Source organism: Giraffa tippelskirchi, chromosome 13 (genome assembly GCF_054371585.1).
Source record: "Giraffa tippelskirchi isolate mGirTip1 chromosome 13, T2T-mGirTip1v1.2.pri, whole genome shotgun sequence".
Lineage (NCBI taxonomy): Eukaryota > Metazoa > Chordata > Mammalia > Artiodactyla > Giraffidae > Giraffa > Giraffa tippelskirchi.
In genome coordinates, this window is record NC_137287.1 from 48528578 (window position 1) to 48547857 (window position 19280).

The 19280-nt window shown below is 39.7% G+C and overlaps 1 non-coding gene across 1 annotated transcript; it reads right to left on the bottom strand.

Annotated features, from left to right (window-relative positions):
• Window positions 1–18001: 18001 nt before the first annotated feature.
• Window positions 18002–18110, bottom strand: LOC145533607 (small nucleolar RNA SNORA1). The gene has a single exon (XR_014074194.1). It is a non-coding gene; the product is annotated as a small nucleolar RNA SNORA1 (small nucleolar RNA).
• Between the last annotated feature and the right edge of the window lie 1170 nt (window positions 18111–19280).

Below are 19280 nucleotides of genomic sequence, written 5' to 3' on the forward strand. Positions count from 1 at the left end.
TCCTACCTATTGTCTCTGGGGTAAAATAAGAGACAAATTGCTGTCTACGTGAGGATAGGTTCCTGGTGTATTTCTTTGTCTTCCACAGTTGTCAAAATTCTTAATCACTAGCTGGATTGTTTTGTCTGTCCTGTTTAATCCAAGCAAGAGGTGACTTAATCTCTTTCATTTAGAGGACTTTTTGGTAGTTTTGAATAGCAAGACTGAGTACCCAAGGGAAATAGTGGTCTAACACGGGAACACAGGTTGTATTTTGCATTTCTAGTTTGGCCTCAATTTTATATCATTTTAGTAGTTGCAAAAAGAGTATTTTTTTAAATAAACGAAAGTATCATTTAATGCATATGCTTAAGTATTAGTTTTTATCTAAGAAAGAAAAAAATCAGACATTGTATCTTAATTTTGCTTAAAAGTGATGGATACACAGTTGACTCAACTGAAACCTAAGAAACCCAATAAGGTTGGTTTATAATATACATGTTTAGAAATCAAGGATTACCTCAAATGCTAGTATTTACCAACAACAAAAAAATACAATAGAAAACGATTCTGCTTTTGAATCTATACAAATATATGTTATCTAGGAAAAATGGAAATGTATATGAAATACCAATACTTGGAGGAAAAAAATATCTAAGGACTTATGTAGTAAAGCTATAAAATTTTACTTAGACACATAAAATCAGAAACAAATGAAAACTTGCCTTAGTCTTAGATAGAAAGATAGATATTTGATATGGTTATTTTTCCATGATCAATTGTGTAGTTTTATTGTATTGAGATTTGGAAAAACTTGTCAAAATGATTCTAATATTCATTTGGAAGAATAACAGTATGACAATGGTCAAGAAAAATTTGCAGAAGAATTTATATGGGGGTTGGGGTGGCTTGCCCTTCCAGAAACAAAAATAAATACTGTCAATGAACTACAATCATTATAGCAGTGTAGTACTGGTGTAAAAATCAATAGTTAGCTCAATGGAATAGAATAGATTGCAAAGAGACTCAGGTAGTTTTTGGAAACTGAACTGTGATGGAGAAAGCATTTTGAAACAGGAATAGTTGACCAAAGAATCAAGCAAATTGGCTTAGTATACAGAAAACATTCAACTAAGAACCTCTGTTTACATGACTCACTAGACTAAATTCCAAATTGGAAAGTTCATTTGCCAGATGAGAAAGCCAGAAGAAAATATTAAATAATTTTAGGGAAATGACTTTTTAATACAAAATTAATGAAAAGAATTACAAAGCAAAATATAGATTTGAATATATTTTAAACATTTGCATGCAAAAAATACAGTGTAAAGCAAAAGGTAATTATGGAGAAAAACATGGACACCAAGCATAACAGAGCAGTTAATGTAATAATCACATTGAGGAGCTCTTAGATATCAGTAAGTAGAAAAGAACATGCCAACAGAATTGTCCAAACACCTGAATAATTCACAAGGAAGAAATAAAAAGGCTAACATACATATTTAATATTATTACTATTAATCACAGAAATGAAAATTAAAACAAAATGATATGCTATGTTTCATGGATTAAACCAGCAAAATGTATATATGTATATATAGATAAAAAAAAATACTCAGTACTGGCAAGGATGCAGAGAGAAGAACATTTGTATTACTACTGGCAGAAGAATTATACAATACAACCCACCTGGAGAACAATTTGGAAATATGTCAAGATCTTTTGAAAGTTCAAATTATTTGACACATTGTTTCTCTGGCTTCTTATGTTCAGTTCAGTTCAGTTCAGTCGCTCAGTTGTGTCCGACTCTTTGCGACCCCATGAATCGCAGCATGCCAGGCCTCCCTGTCCATCACCAACTCCCAGAGTTTACCCAAACCCATGTCCACTGTTGGTGATGCCATTCAACCATCTCATCCTCTGTCATCCCTTCTCATCCCACCTTCAAACTTTCCCAGCATCAGGGTCTTTTCCAATAAGTCAACTCTTCGCATGAGGTGGCCAAAGTATTGGAGTTTCAGCTTCAACATCAGTCCTTCCGATGAACACCCAGGACTGATCTCCTTTAGGATGGATTGATTGCATCTTCTTGCAGTCCAAGTGACTCTCAAGTGTCTTCTCCAACACCACAGTTCAAAAGCATCAATTCTTCAGCGCTCAGCTTTCTTCACCTTTCAATTCTCACATCCATACATGACCACTGGAAAAACCATAGCCTTGACTAGACGGACCTTTGTTGGCAGAGTAATGTCTCTGCTTTTAAATATGCTATCTAGGTTGGTCATAACCCTCCTTCCAAGGAGTAAGCGTCTTTTAATTTCATGGCTGCAACCACCATCAGCAGTGATTTTGGAACCCAAAAAGATAAAGTCAGACACTGTTTCCACTGTTTTCCCATCTACTTCCCATGAAGTGATGGGACCAGATGCCATGATCTTAGTTTTCTGAATGTTGAGCTTTAAGCCAACTTTTTCACTCTCCTCTTTCACTTTCATCAAGAGGCTCCTTAGTTCTTCTTCACTTATGTTAGTGTTTGCTAAAGAAGTAGATGCAGACAAAAACTTACATTGAGGATTGTTATAATATTCTGAAATAATAAAAAATGAAAACAATCTATATAAAAATTGGAGGTGGGTTAAAGCTATTTTAAAGTTCCCCTTTATGTAGAAGAAAGAAACAGCAGCCTCCAAATGGTAGGATTTCACTGTTTTACAAAAAGTGCCCCCAAATGTGGGAGACAGCATAGGGTAACCTTCTTTGCAAAGTATTAATATTTTAAACCATGTTAAGAAAATAAAGGCCAGAAAGTGGTCATCAACTGTCTCATCACTGCATTAAAAGTAAAGCTCTTTTAATTTTTCCCACCATGCCAAAATAAATAAATAAATAAACCTCAGAAAAACAAGAGGAACAAAATCCAGTAAGGTTTTAAAAGAATAAATTTAGTCATGTGAAAACCAAAATAAAATGAAGTCCCCTAAATGATAGACTATGACAGGTTATAAAAGGGGTCATTTCAAAGATTATGTGATAACAAGGAACAGCCTTCACAACAGTTTTAACTAGAAATAACCAAATACACTGCTGCATTACAGTGATATGTATTTCAGGAATATCACATATAGATGTATGAAAACTGGAACAAAAACAAAGTTAGGCAGTGCTGGGCATAAAAATGTGTATGGCTTATATTTTTCATACCTTCCTAAATTTTTCAAAATTCAGTCAATGATAATGTTATTTTATGAGTTAGAAAAAAATTCAGCTTTACAAATATGGTGATGATACATATTTAGGTTATAATGATTCAGTATGTGACACTCATTGATTAACTCTTATGTCAGGGGTTCTGCCAAGTGTATTGGCAATGACTCTTAGTCTGCTTGCAAATGAAAGAAACTCTAGTAAAGAAAGAATTTACTAGAAGGCTATCAGATAGCTAAAAAAATTGCCAGGAATGGGAGTGTTGCCTCAAAACAGCCACCACCACCTCCAAAAAACAGGCTTGCAAGCAAACCAGAACCTAGCCAGCTTTGCAGTCTAGATATCATGGACTACAGAAACAGGCCTATGCAAGAGGGGTTTGCCTGGGCTGGGTCCCAGTCCACTGATTTTTGTGCTTAGGGCTTGGCCCCACTCTCCAGGCTGCAATTCACTTGGCATCACAGAGGGGAAGGCACCTTGACTGGCAATCCCAGGGCCCTCTTTCTGATGAGAGAACCAAAAAAAGATGGGATGGGAGGTCAATGACCCAAACCCAACCAAACAGAAGGAATTAAAATGCCCATTAGCCCATGACTTGGAGGCCAACAAGGTTGAAGTGCAGGCCTCCACACCTCCCCTGCAGAGGAACAGCTGCTGAGATGGAGAGTCACAAGGAGTCCAAGGTTTATGGTACTGTGTGCATGGTGGTGCCCATGTAAGAGGTTTTCTCCTGGAGTCAGCAGGACATGTCCTGAAGAAGCTGGCTTTCCAGATTTGATCTTCATGTATGGGCAGGTTTTTGTTTTTGTAAAATATTTATTTATTTGGCTGCTCAGGGTCTCAGTTGTGGCAGGCAGGATCTTTAGTTGTGGCCTGGAAACTCTTAGTTGCAGCATGTGGGGTTTAGTTTCCTGACCAGGGATCAAACCCAGGCTCCCTGCACTGGGAGCTGAGTCTTAGCCAGTGGACCACCAGGGAAATCCCTGGACAGGTATTTTGAAGGGAAGATACTATTCTCAAGTGAGACCAGAGCCAGTGAAAGGATGCTCCAAAGAAAACAGTTTAGCAGAAGCAAGAGGTATACTTTGGAAATAGATGGAACAGCAGCATGAGTCTAGGCTTCTTTTTGTCTTAAATTATCTTAACTCTGAGCAAGTCTTTTAGTCATGCTTGAGTTTCAGTCAGTCAGTTCAGTCGCTCAGTCGTGTCTGACTCTCTGCAACTCCATGGACTGCAGCATGCCAGGCCTCCCTGTCTATCACCACCTCCCGGAGTTTACTCAAACTCATGTCCATTGAGCCGGTGATGCCATCGAACCATCTCATCCTCTGTAGTCCCCTCCTCCTCCTGTGTTCAATCTTTCCCAGCATTAGGGTCTTTTCAAATGAATCAGTTCTTTTTTTATTATTATTATTTTTTTTTATTTGTTTTGCCATACATTGACATGAATCCACCATGGGTGTACATGTTTTCCCTTTCCAAAACCCCCCTTCCACCTCCCTCCCTATCCCCTCCCTCCGGGTCATTTCTTCCCATCTATTTGTTTATTTGTTTTTATGTTTGAGTTTAGTCCACTAAGAATGATGGGTTCTGAGCTCAAATAACTTTTGGTGCGTGTGTGTGTGCTAAGTCACTTCAGTCATGTCCAACTCTTTGTGACCCCATTGACTGTAGCCCACCAGGCTCCTCTGTCCATGGGATTTCCTAGGCAAGAATACTGGTGTGGGTTGCCATGCCCTCCTCCAGGGGGGATCTTCCCAACCCAGGGATCAGACCTGCGTCTCCTGTGTCTCCTGCATTGCAGGCAAATTCTTTACTGCTGAGCCACCAGGGAGCCATTTCCTTCTCCAGGGGATCTTCCTGACCCAGGGATCGAACCCAGGCCTCCCGCATTGTAGGTAGATGCTTTACCCTCTGAGCCACCAGGGAAGCAACTTTTGGTATATAATACTAAAATATCACCCATAAATCAATCTACATTCTTCTTGCAGTTTTCATCATACATAGGACATGGCTGTGGCTGTCCAGGTAATTTAATGTCCAGGTTCATGTTGCTTTTATAGCTTTTTATAACCTTTTACCTGAGAAGAGACACTTGCAAATGGGAAGCAAAAAAAAAAAAAAAGGTAATTATTCTTTAATTGCACTAAAAACAGGAAATCTTAAATTACCAAGGGAGCCCCTGAATACTGTATAGTAAACAGTTTACCTGCTGTGTTCTCCCGCCTCTTGGCACCTGTACAGCCAAGCCCCCTGCACTCAGAGCCCACCTTGGCCCCCACTGGACTCTGCTTTGCATTCCTGGGACCTCGGATTTCCCCTCTTAGGAGGCTCTGGGGCCCAAGGCAGGGCAAAGAAGGATTGTTTATTAGTGAGAGATATGGATGGAGTTCATAGTCCACATACAGAACCTGAAGCCTGGGGTAGAAGGAGAAAAGTGATGGGACAAGAGACTTGGACCCCTTACTTAGCCACATTCTGGGATCCCAGGCTTCTGAGTTGAAGCCTGAGTTTCTACATTGTTTCAAAGGCATATTTGTCTGGCTAGGCTTATAGAACCTACTTAACAATTTTTAGCTTTGTTTATCATATTTAAGGCCTAGTTTGCTGCAGTCCATGTGGTCACAAAGAGTCACACATGACTGGGTGACTGAACAACAACATCATATTTAAATATTTAGATAAATAGTCACTGAGACTCCATTGGTGCTGTCATCCTCTCCAATGTCAGGATTGCACCTGCTCAGGTAACTGTTTCAGAAAGATCACACTGAGTTATGCACTCATATACACATACACACAACTTGCTGCTCCTGCAGCAGCAATGTAGATTATAAGAAAAGTAGCTTTCACTCCTGTGGTTGTAGTTAACATGTTGAAGAAGATGTGTTAAACCCTCATCCGAGTATTTTACCTGTGAATCTTAATCATCATAAAAGCTCTGTAAAGTAGATTACTCAAGGCAAACAGTCATGCAGAGGAGTCAAACCCTTCCTCTTCTGGATCCAGTGTCCACATAGATTGTTGCATACAGCAAGCAACTCAGTAGATTAGAAATTTTGTTTGGCGTCCTTGAAACTTCAGTAATTCAAGAATCACTGTATTAATCTCTTAAATCCTCTGATTTTGCATTTCAGTTCATGCAGATTTCCTCAGGAAAATGGCAAGGAATGTCATTCATTGCCTTGGTCTGTTCATTATTATGATTAAGTGAATGATCAAAACCAGAAATCAATATTTGGTTGTGTGTATAAAAAACCAAATTAATTTACAGTTTAAAACAGATGTCAGCTCTGGGGATTCTGTCAGTCTTCAAGGAAGTTGCCATTTGTGTCCTTGATGATGAAGGTGAATGGGCAGAGAAGAGTCCATTTGTCTTTCCTGTAGAGCACAGTTGATATCCATAAGCCTCTTTTGCACCCCCATCCAATTGGATTGAGATGGCTTTTCCAAACATTACTGGTTCCATTACTCTTTTAATAAATTACAGATGGGGGAGGATGGGGGTAAGCTCAGTTGTTCACAGCTTTGGTAGCAAGTAGAAGATCTGCGGTTTCGTCAGTCTTTGTTAGTATCACTTCTCAATTCACATTCAAGATTGGCATTCTATTTAAGAAACTCCTTAGCTATTTTCTAGGTGGAACTTTATCACTTTGCATCTAAGGATGGTCCTTTGCATTGTGCAAAAGGATTTCCCAGATAATCTTTCTTGAGTTGCCTCCTTGCCTAATTTAGCTCCACTGCAGTTTACTGACCTAGGAAGAAAGCTTCCTGCAAGTGAAGAGGAGAAAACTTATACTTCATATGTTTCAAAGAAAGCATCTTCCTCCAAAGTAGGAAGAGTTGCTATGTGGGTATAATTTACCTTTGAAAAACATAAACACTGATGGAGGAGGGGGTTAAAGAAGAAAGTCTTACAGAAAAGGAATGTAGAACTTTCTTTCTCTGGGAAGGAAAGTGTGGTGTTTATTGCGTTGTTCATTCTCCTCTAGCTTTTTGAGACATGAAAACAAAAATGGACTTTTCCAATAATATTGAAATAGCAGTTATTCATAACTTGAGTTAAACAGTAGTTTGTTTTGACTGTTATGAAAGTTTTTAAGTTATTAGCTACCTCCAAGTTGGGCTTCCCTGGTGGTGTTACTGAGTCCAAGCTCCCTCTGCTTGCTGCATGATGGGCCAATGAATCAAAGAGACGAGGGCTGAGCAAGGAAGGGACTAACTGTGGAGCCTGATGATGGAGAAGACAGTAGCCTAGTGCCTCTGATGAACCATATTATTAGGGTCTGAATGCCAGGTTCTTTTGTAGATCAGAAATTGGGGGGACATGAGGAAGCAAAGTAAAAAGGTCCTTCATCATGCAAACATCCCCTAGAATGTCAAGCCTCAGGCAGTGGATGTGTTAATTTCTTGCTTCCTACCATCTATAGGTGGACAGGTTCTGAACAACGGCACTTTAGTTTAACCATTAGGCAAAGGGGCAGGACTCTCTGAGGCAGGCCATTCTATATGGTTATAACAAAAGCAAGTCAAAGAAACACTTCCAACATGGAGTCAGAATTGGCTTCTTCTCGCAACAGTGGCTCAGTGGTAAAGAATCCACCTGTCAATGCAGGAGACTCATCTCTCACTTAGACCTTGTATCAGTTCCCATCTCTGCTTTGCCATCATTGCCACCCCAAAATGAACATCTTGTTATCTGGTGATCACCTTCTCACTGAAAATGCCCTGCCAGCTACCTGTGTGCATGTGCTCAGTTGTGTCTGACTCTTTGTGTCCACACGGGCTGTCACCCTCCGGGCTCATCTGTGTCTAGGATTTTCCAAGCAAGAATCCTTGAGTAGGTTGCCATTTCCTTCCCCAGTGGATCTTCCATACCCAGGGAGCAAATCCAAGTCTCAGGGCATCTTCTGCATTGGCAGAAGGATTCTTTACCACCGACCCACCTGAGAATCCACCTGGGAGTGTGGAGCTGTCCGCGTCCTCCACATTCTTCCACATGGTTCTGGTGTAGGGTGGAGTTCCAGATGAGGCGGTGAAGAAAGGGAGACAGGCTGCCTTTATTCAGGCAAGGAGGGGCGACAGCCAGTCTAAGGACCAGGCTGAGTGCGCGGGGGATCAGGGAGGCTTCCTATTTAAGGGGAGGTTTTGTGGAAGCCATATGGGAAGACTTAGGCAGGGCTTCTGGGTAATCTTTAGCTGAGATGGCAGCTTGCAGATGAACAGGGGCGGGGGGTCCCAGGCTGATGCAGTCTCCCTGGAGTATCGGGGTGGGACTTAAAGTTCACTTTTGTCATCCCCAAAGTCAGGTGGTTCAGCAAGGGCCCTTGAGGCTGTTATCTTCTTAGTCCAGGCTCAAGGTCTTTATCTTCATTTCTAGGCCGGAGGACTCCTTCACTGGGAGACCTCTCAAGGCACTCATCACAGTGTTTTTGCAGCTGTTTTCTTCCATGACTCCCTTCTTGTACTACACTGATAATTCCTAAGGAAGATACCTGGTTTCTTCATCTTTGAGTCCCCTAGCACCTCGCTTTATGCATTCATACTTAAAGTCTTCATTTTTAATAGAGTTTGTGGATGAATGGATGTTACCTAGGCTGAAAAATGAGTCCAAATGAAGAAAAGTAATGCCATGATTTAAAATTCTGAAATGGAACCTAGCAATAATGTGATCTAAGTCATTTACTTTAAAAAAAATTGTACACTAGTAATAATTTTCTACTTTTGATAAAAGACACATGGAAGGAAAGATTAATTCTTTTTCTAGTTAGAGACAGATTCTAATATTGGATATGGATATAAAGTAAACATTCTATATATACTGAAACGTAATGAAGCAAACTGTAAGCTAAGAGCCAGCTTTCCAACAATCAGTTCAGTTCAGTCAGTTAGTCATGTCCGACTCTTTGTGACCCCACTGACTACAGCACGCCAGGCCTCTCTGTCCATCACCAACTCCTGGAGCTTGCTCAGACTCTTGTCCATTGAGTATGTGATGCCATCCAACCATCTCATCCTCTGACTTCCCCTTCTCCTTCTGCCTTCAATCTTTCCTAGCATCAGGGTTTTTTCCAATGAGTCAGTTCTTCACATCAGGTGACCAAAGTACTGGAGCTTCAGCTTCAGCATCAATCCTTTCAGTAAATATTCAGCATTGATTTCCTTTCGGATTGACTAGTTTGATCTCTTTGCTGTCCAAGGGACTCTCAAGAGTCTTCTCCAACACCACAGTTGAAAAGCATCGATTCTTCAGTGCTCAGCTTTCTTATGGTCCAAGTCTCACATCTATACGTGACTATTGAAAAAACCATAGCTTTGACTAGATGGACCTTTGTTGGCAAAATAATGTCTCTGGTTTTTAATATGCTGTCTAGGTTGGTCATAGTTTTTCTTCCAAGAAGCAAGCATCTTTTAATTTCACGGTTGCAGTCACCATCTGCAGTGATTTTGGAGCCCAAGAAAATAAAGTCTGACACTTTTTCCATTGTTTCCCCATCTATTTGCCATGAAGTGATGGGACCAGATGCCATAATCTTCTTTTTTTGAATGTTGAGTTTTAAGCCAACTTTTTCACTCTTCTCTATCACTTTCATCAAGAGGCTCTTTAGTTCCTCTTCACTTTCTGCCATAAGGTTGGTGTCATCTGCATACCTGAGGTTACTGATATTTCTCCTGGCAAGCTTGATTCCAGCTTTTGCTTCATCCAGCCCAGCGTTTCACACGATGTGCTCTACATATAAGTTAAATAAGCAGGGTGACAATATACAGCCTTGACACACTCCTTTCCCCGTTTTGAACCAGTCCGTTGTTCCATGTCTGGTTCTAAATTGCTTCTTCACCTGCATATAGGTTTCTCAGGAGGCAGGACAGGTGTCTGGTATTCCCATCTCTTTAAGAATTTTCCACAGTTTGTTGTGATCCACAGAGGCAAAGGGTTTAGTGTAATCAATGAAGCAGAAGTAGATGTTTTTCTGGTATTCTCTTGCTTTTTCTGTGATCCAGTGGATGTTGGCAATTGGATCTCTGGTTCCTCTGCCTTTTCTAAGTCCAGCTTGAATATCTGGAAGTTCTCAGTTCATGTAGTGTTGAAGCCTAACTTGAAGAATTTTGAGCATTACTTTGCTAGTGTGTGGAATGAATGCAATTGTGCAGTAGTTTGAGCATTCTTTAACATTGCCTTTCTTTGGGGTTGGGATGAAAATTGACCTTTTCCAGAGTTTTACAAATTTGCTGGCATGTTGGGTGCAGCACTCTAACAGCATCATCTTTTAGAATTTGAAATAGCTCAGCTGGAATTCCATCACATCCACTAGCTTTGTTCATAGCGATGCTTCCTAAGGCCCACTTGACTTCACACTCCAGGATGTCTGGCTCTAGGTGAGTGATCACACCATCATGGTTGTCTGGGTCATTAAGATCTTTTTTGTTATATATGGTTCTTTTGTGTGTTCTTGCTACCTCTTTTTAATATCTTCTACTTCGGTTAGTTCCATGTGGTTTCTGTCCTTTATCGAGCCCATCTTTGCATGAAATGTTCCCTTGGTATCTCTAGTTTTCTTGAACAGATCTCTAGTCTTTCCCATTTTATTGTTTTCCTCTATTTTTTTGCATTGATCACTTAGGAAGTCTTTCTTATCTCTCCTTGCTGTTTTTTGGAACTCTGTATTCAGATGGATGTATCTTTCCTTTTCTCCTTTACCTTTTGCTTCTCTTCTTCACCAGTAATAGCATGAATAAACTCAACTTCTTGAAAAACATTAAGAATAATTATTTGATTACTGGATGCAACTTATACCCACTGTTCCTTTGTCCCAAACCCGGTATGAATACTCTTGGTTGGTGATGTGACTCCTGATTGAGCATTTATTGATTTTTATATGAAATCTGGGGTTTTATTCAGTTCTGCCCTAATATTTGGTACTTGTTTCCATAGTAACAGATGCTCTATGAGTGAGAAAAGCCAGGAAGCTTGGATGGAAATTAATCAAAGTCACTGGTCTAACCAAAGGGTTCTCCAGTGTGGGATCCAGGGTCTCATGTCAAAAACATGGTCACATGTTTTTGAGGAAAGGTTCTCAGAAATAGAAGATTCTAGGGTGATAACCACAGGTGTTTTAAAGGCAGCATATAGATAGTCTCCATGATAGCAGTGCATGTTTATCTTCACATGGACTCCTGCCGCAGTACGTGTGTTGGCATATTAGCAGTCTATACTGGCTGATAGAAACACTCATGGCCAAAAGCGCACTAACAACTGGGAATCAGGGAACTGCAAACTAGCAAACAGCAATGGGAGACTTTTACTATCCATGAAATATAGTTGAGCTGTCCTTTTAAAGCTGGAAGGTGTAGGAGAGCACTCTGAATTCTGTTAGGTACTAAACATTTGACAATGCCAATTTAGAGCAGAGTTTCTAGTCTTATGCCCTACATGTATTGTGATTGGCACACATAGTATGACATTTCTCCTAAAAATTCAGAAATGAGGCTTCTTTTAAAAAATCATATAAACACAAGTACAAAATTTGGCAACACTGACCATGTTTCCTCATGGCAACCATCCCCTGTGGCTGAGCAGCTGAGTAGCAGCTGTCTCCACCATAGATAAGATAATGGAGTATTCACTTTGCTGCAGTCCCCACTGCTCCCTACTGTGTACTATCTGCCCATTTTACTTGTTTATATTATCCTTTTTGGTCTTTAACACCTTTTGAGTTTGTAAGCTTTGAATCAGAGGAGAAGATTGTTCGATGTTTTGGGATCCTCTTATCCTTGTGTATTGTTCCTTCTTCATGCCATTTCCTGAAATAAGCCAGTTTATTTAACTGTAAGGTGAATGATATTTTAGAAAGATGCATTTAAAAAATTCCATCCTAGAAAAAAAGTCTAGAGTTAAGTGTTCTGTGATGGTATGAGATTTGAAAGGATAGAATCTGTGGGTATTTGGTGGGAATATTTGCATAGCTACATAGGCTTCAGCAACTATTTTTTTTCAATATTTTTTCAACTTTGGATGATTGTGAAAAAAAAAAATCCTGTTTCATTTGAATTAAACCAAAATGGAAAAAGAAATCATATAGTCTTGAGATGGTTAGATGGCATCACTGACTTAATGGATGGGAGCTTGAGCAAACTTCAAGAGATAGTAAAGGACAGGGAAGCCAGGCATGCTGCTTTCTATGGGGTTGCAAGGAGTCGCACATGACTTGGCAACTGAACAACAATGGGAATATCAAAAGGATGTTATCATATTTCATAAGACATTATCATCTGGAAAATCTAAAACATTCAGAATGCAAACATGCCCACAGAAGTAAAGTAGAACCTTATAAATGATATGCATTCTGTAGAATGGCTAGAAAAATCTCAAAGTCAATATTGGAATGCCCTAGGGTGACAGAGAATAATGATATTCCTGTGCCTTACTAAAAAGTAATAATAATAATAATAATAATAAAAGTAATGAAAAACAACTGAGATAAAAAAAGTCCAGAGCTATCCCCAGAGTTATTTGCTTGAGCTAGAGGAGTGAGAGAAGACTTCAGGAAGTGGTCCCCCTCCCTTTTTCCCCAAGACCTCAATTTTATTTTAAACACAAAGCACATTGAAAGGAATTTTCTACAAGGTATGCAATGGCTGTGCTGCTGCTGCTGCCAAGTCACTTCAGTCGTGTCCAACTCCGTGCGACCCCATAGATGGCAGCCCACCAGGCTCCCCCGTCCCAGGGATTCTCCAGGCAAGAACACTGGAGTGCGTTGCTGCAATGGCTGTAGGTGTCACCAGAAAACAGAAAAACATTCGATCTAAGTTAATCACTTAACAGCTAGGATTAAAATGAAGAGGCTAATTGGATCTCCCTATTAGAGTGGTGTCTGCTTGCTTCTGCTTTGTCTTTTGATAGATTAGAGGAAAAATAGGAAATATATTACAGTTATTGTCCCCAGCTAGTCATTCATCCATTTAATAGGCATTCATTGTGCACGACTGTGTTTGTTTGGGGTGGCCCTTAAGCAGATGGGGACACATCAATGAACAGAGATGAAAATTCCTCCTGTATAGGAAGAGACAGACAGTAGACAATAAACATCATAAGTAAATGCATAGAATGTAAGAAAGGGACTTGTGCTTTGAAAAAATAGAGTGGTCATTAAGAGGGATCAGAAGTGCTGAGATGCTGGCAGGAAGGGGTGCAGTATTAAATGGAGGGTCGAGATAGGCCACATTGAGAAGGTGGCACTTGAAGGTGGAAAGTGAAGTACCTGTGTAAACTACCCTTGTTTCATATGGAAGAGCATCACTGGCAGAGGGAGCCCCATGCAAAGGATGAGATGCCCAGCTGGTTGAGGCAGTACAGAGAGGCCAGTGTGGCTGGAACAGAGTGAATGAGGGCAGGAGCAGAAGGAGATGGGGTCAAGGATAAGAGCAGTCACTGGAGAGATCTGAGCAGAGTTAAGGAGCCAACTTAGTTTATTTTATTTTTTAATATAAATTTATTTATTTTAATAGGAAGCTAATTACTTTACAACATTTTAGTGGTTTTGCCATACACTGACATGAATCAGCCATGGGTGTACATGTGTTCCCCATCCTGAACCCCCCTCCCACCTCCCTCCCTGTCCTATAACTCTGGGTCATCCCAGTGCACCAGCCCCGAGCACCCTGTCTCATGCATTGAACCTGGACTGGCAATCCATTTCACATATGATAATATACATATTTCAATGCCATTCTCCCAAATCATCCCACCCTCGCCCTCTCCCACAGAGTCCAAAAGACTGTTCTATACATCTGTGTCTCTTTTGCTGTCTTGCATATAGGGTTATTGTTACCATCTTTCTAGATTCCATATATATGCATTAGTATATTGTATTGGTGTTTTTCTTTCTGGCTTACTTCACTCTGTATAATAGGCTCCAGTTTCATCCACCTCATTAGAACTGATTTGAATGTATTCTTTTTAATGGCTGAGTAATATTCCATTGTGTATATGTACCACAGCTTTTTTATCCATTCATCTGCTGATGGACATCTAGGTTGCTTCCATGTCCTGGCTATTATAAACAGTGCTGCGATGAACATTGGGGTACACATGTCTCTTTCAATTCTAGTTTCCTCAGTGTGTATGCCCAGCAGTGGGATTGCTGGGTCATATGGCATTCTATTTCCAGTTTCTTAAGGAATCTCCACACTGTTCTCTGTAGTGGCTGTACTAGTTTGCATTCCCACCAACAGTGTAAGAGGGTTCCGTTTTCTCTACACTCTCTCCAGCATTTATTGCTTGTAGAATTTTGGATAGCAGCCATTCTGACAGGTGTGAAATGGTACCTCATTGTGGTTTTGTTTTGTTTTGTTTTATCTGAGACCCTTTGTGTGCTTAGACAAGGCAGGTGGATGTTATCATTTCACACAATTTGAGCATAAGCTATTTTTTATCTTTTTTTTCCCTAAATTGTTTTGGTTTTTTTAAATATTTATGTATTTAGGGGGCATAAGATTTATTATAAAGAATTCCTTAGGATTATTTAAACCTCATTGTGATTTGTTTACCTCCAGAAAAAAAAATTGCTGAAAAATATTTCTCAGTTGTGAGTGAAGCCTTTCTTCCAAATTCGACCTGTTTTATAGGGCAACTAGGACCTCTCGGCATAAAAGAGAATGTCCACATTAAAAAAAAATTGCTATGACATTTTCAATCATATAGAAAGGTATAAAGTATAGTACATGCCCATATTCAATATTATTAAAAAGTAACTTTGGTAACAAAAGATATAATACCTGTACTTTTAAAATAAGGAAATATGCCATATTTTATAATATATATTTGATTTTAAAATGGGTTGTGAAAATCTGTCTATTTGTCTATTTTCCAGGTCAATTTTATTTATTTTTTTCCTTTTTTATTTATTTTTATTTTTATTTGACTTTACAATATTGTATTTGTTTTGCCATACATTGACATGAATCCACCATGAGTGTACATGTGTTCCCCTTCCAGAACCCCCTCCCACCTCCCGCCCCAACCCATCCCTCCAGGTTATCCTGGTGCACCAGCCCCGAGCACCCTGTATCATGCATCGAACCTGGACTGGCGATTCGTTTAACGTATGATAATTTACATGCTTCAGTGGCATTCTCCCATATCTTCCCTCCCTCGCCCTCTTCCGTAGAGTCCATAATACTGTTCTATATATCTGTGTCTCATTTGCTGTCTCTCATACAAGGTTATCTTTACAGATTTACTAAATTCCATATATATGAGTTAGTATACTGTATTGGTGTTTTTCTTTCTGGCTTACTTCACTCTGTATAATAGGCTCCAGTTTCATCCACCGCATTAGAACTGATTCGAATATATCCTTTTTAATGGCTGAGTAATATTCCATTGTGTATATGTACAACAGCTTCCTTATCCATTTGTCTGCTGATGGGCATCTAGGCCGCTTCCATGTCCTGGCTATTATAAACAGTGCTGTGGTGAACACTGGGGTACACGTATCTGTTTCAATTCTGGTTTCTTCAGTGTGTATGCCCAGCAGTGGGATTGCTGGGTCATATGGCAGTTCTATTTCCAGTTTTTTGAGGAATCTCCACACTGTTCTCCATAGTGGCTGTACTAGTTTGCATTCCCACCAACAGTGTAAGAGGGTTCCCTTTTCTCCACACCCTCTCCAGCATTTATTGCTTGTAGTCTTTTGGATAGCAGCCATCCTGACTGGCGTGAAATGGTACTTCATTGTCATTTTGATTTGCATTTCTCTGATAATGAGTGATGTTGAGCATCTTTTCATGTGTTTGTTAGCCATCTGTATGTCTTCTTTGGAGAAGTGTCTGTTTAGTTCTTTGGCCCACTTTTCGATTGGGTCGTGTATTTTTCTGGAATTGAGCTGCAGGAGTTGCTTGTATATTTTTGAGATTAATTCTTTGTCCGTTGCTTCATTTGCTATTATTTTCTCCCATTCCAAAGGCTGTCTTTTCACCTTGCTTATAGTTTCCTTCATTGTGCAAAAGATTTTAATTTTAATTAGGTCCCATTTGTTTATTTTTGCTTTTATTTCCAATATTCTGGGAGGTGAGTCATAGAGGATCCTGCTGTGATTTATGTCGGGGAGTGTTTTGCGTATGTTTTCCTCTAGGAGTTTTATAGTTTCTGGTCTTACGTTTAGATCTTTAATCCATTTTGAGTTTATTTTTGTGTATGATGTTAGAAAGTGCTCTAGTTTCATTCTTTTACACGTGGTTGACCAGTTTTCCCAGCACCACTTGTTAAAGAGATTGTCTTTCCTCCATTGTATGTTCTTGCCTCCTTTGTCGAAGTTAAGGTGTCCATAGGTGTATGGATTTATCTCTGGGCTTTCTATTTTGTTCCATTGATCTATATTTCTATCTTTGTGCCAGTACCATACTGTCTTGATGACTGTGGCTTTGTAGTAGAGCCTGAAGTCAGGCAGCTTGATTCCTCCTGTTCCAGTCTTCTTTCTCAAGATTGTTTTGGCTATTCGAGGTTTTTTGTATTTCCATACAAATTGTGGAATTATTTGTTCTAGTTCTGTGAAAAATACCATTGGTAGCTTGATAGGGATTGCATTGAATCTATAGACTCCTTTGGGTAGTATACTCATTTTCACTATGTTGATTCTTCCAATACATGAACATGGAATATTTCTCTATTTGTGCCCTCTTTGATTTCTTTTATCAGTGTCTTAGAGTTTTCTATATATACATCTTTTGTTTCTTTAGGTAGATATATTCCTAAGTATTTTATTCTTTTCATTGTGATGGTGAATGGAATTGTTTCCTTAATTTCTCTTTCTGTTTTCTCATTGTTAGTGTATAGGAATGCAAGGGATTTCTGTGTGTTAATTTTATATCCTGCAACATTACTATATTCACTGATTATCTCTAGTAATTTTCTGGTGGAGTCTTTAGGGTTTTCTATGTAGAGGATCATGTCATCTGCAAACAGTGAGCGTTTTCGTTCTTCTTTTCCAATCTGGATTCCTCTTATTTCTTTTTCTGCTCTGATTGCTGTGGCCAAAACTTTCAAAACTATGTTTAATAGTAGTGGTGAGAGTGGGCACCCTTGTCTTGTTCCTGACTTTAGGGGAAATTCTTTCAATTTTTCACCATTGAGGGTAATGTTTGGTGTGGGTTTAGGGCAGAAAAAAATGCAAGAGAAACAAAGGAGATTATAGCAAAAATCAACAAAACTAAAAGCTAGGAAAAACTGTTTAAGTCAATAAGTTTTTAAGGAATTTCATATATTCTGATTCTGTCCACTGCCAATCACCTTAGTTCCTCCAAAATCATGATCTTCAAGATAAGATTATTGTTGTTCAGCTGCCAAATTATTTCCAACTCTGCAACCCCGTGCAACCCCAGCACTCCAAGCTTCCAGTAGCCCTTTCAAAAATAAGTTTTGCTCAGTCCACAGCTGTCAGTCCATAATTCTTTTAGCTGGGCTTCTTTGGTGGGATACAGACACACTTCAAAATTCCTTACCCATAATCTTTGGGATCCAATTTCCTCAAGCAATTTACTTTAGGATGCTAGAAGTTAAATATAGGAAGAACATTGCTGTTCATTCCTTCATCTTTTCTAATATTGAAAAGCCTTGTTATATCCAACTTTCACTCATGAAAGTGAAAAGAAAGTGTTAGTTGCTCAGTTCTGTCTGACTCTGACCCCATGGACTGTAATCTTCCAGGCTCCTCTGTCCATGGATTTCCCAGACAAGCATACAGGACTGGGTAGCCATTCCCTTCTCCAAGGGATCTTCCTGACCCAGGAATCAAACCGAGGTCTCCTGCCTTGAAAAAAAAATTTTTGCAGGTCTCATTGTCACCACTGCAATAAAATTACAGTGATGGAAGCAAAACCTGTGTTCTCAATGTATCCATGTTGATTTTGCATATATCTTGAAGGTGGTATTTCCTCAGAATTTGGTTTGAGTTAGGAGACAGAGAGGAGTTGGGAATGATGCTAAGGTTTTTTAGTCTGAACAATTCCAACAATGGATTGTCTTCAGCTAAGCAAGGGAAAACTGAGAGAAGTACGTTTCTGGGGGAGAAATCAGACGTTCACCTTTGGATATTAGACATCCCACTGGGATGGCAGTGTTGGCTATCTGTGTACCAGCTGTTGGGAGTCCTAGACATGTGGACTTAAAGGGCTCATGCATCCATACTTGTTATCCGCTTGCCTGTTCCTGAAAAATTTCACAGATCTTTCAGAAGTTGTGAAAAGCTCCATCCTTTGCTGCCCAAATGTGAGTGTATTGGTTGGACCATCTACTGTAGACGAGGACAGCATGTGTACACTGGATAATAGGGCACTGAGTCCGAGTAAGCTGCACTCAGAGTCATTTCCAAATGGATAAGATAATATACGTGCTGAAATGGAGTCTTAGATAATTAACCATGCAACTGATAAATGCATCTAATGCTGAAAAACGGGATCTGACAGATTGTGGTCCACTGGAGAAGGGCATGGCAAACCACTTCAGTATTCTTGCCTTGAGAACTCCATGAACAGTATGAAAAGACAAAAGGATAGGACATTGAAAGATGAACTCCCCAGGTCAGTAGGTGCCCAATATGCTAATGGAGATCAGTGGAGAAATAACTCCAGAAAGAATGATGGGATGGAGCCAAAGCAAAAACGATACCCAACTGTGGATGTGACAGGTGATAGACGCAAAGTCCGATGCTGTAAGAGCAATATTGCATAGGAACCTGGAATGTTAGGTGCATGAATCAAGGCAAACTGGAAGTGGTCAAACAGGAGATGGACTAGAATGGGTGAATTTAACTCAGATGACCATTATATCTATTACTGTGGGCAAGAATCCCTTAGAAGAAATGGAGTAGCCATCATGGTCAACAAAAGAGTCCAAAATACAGTACTTGGATGCAATCTCAAAAACGACAGAATGATCTCTGTTCGTTTCCAAGGCAAACCATTCAATATCACGGTAATCCAAGTCTATGCCCTAACCAGTAACGCCGAAAAAGCTGAAGTTGAACGGTTCTATGAAGACCTACACAACCTTCTAGAACTACCACCCTAAAAAGATGTCCTTTTCATGATAGGGGACTGGA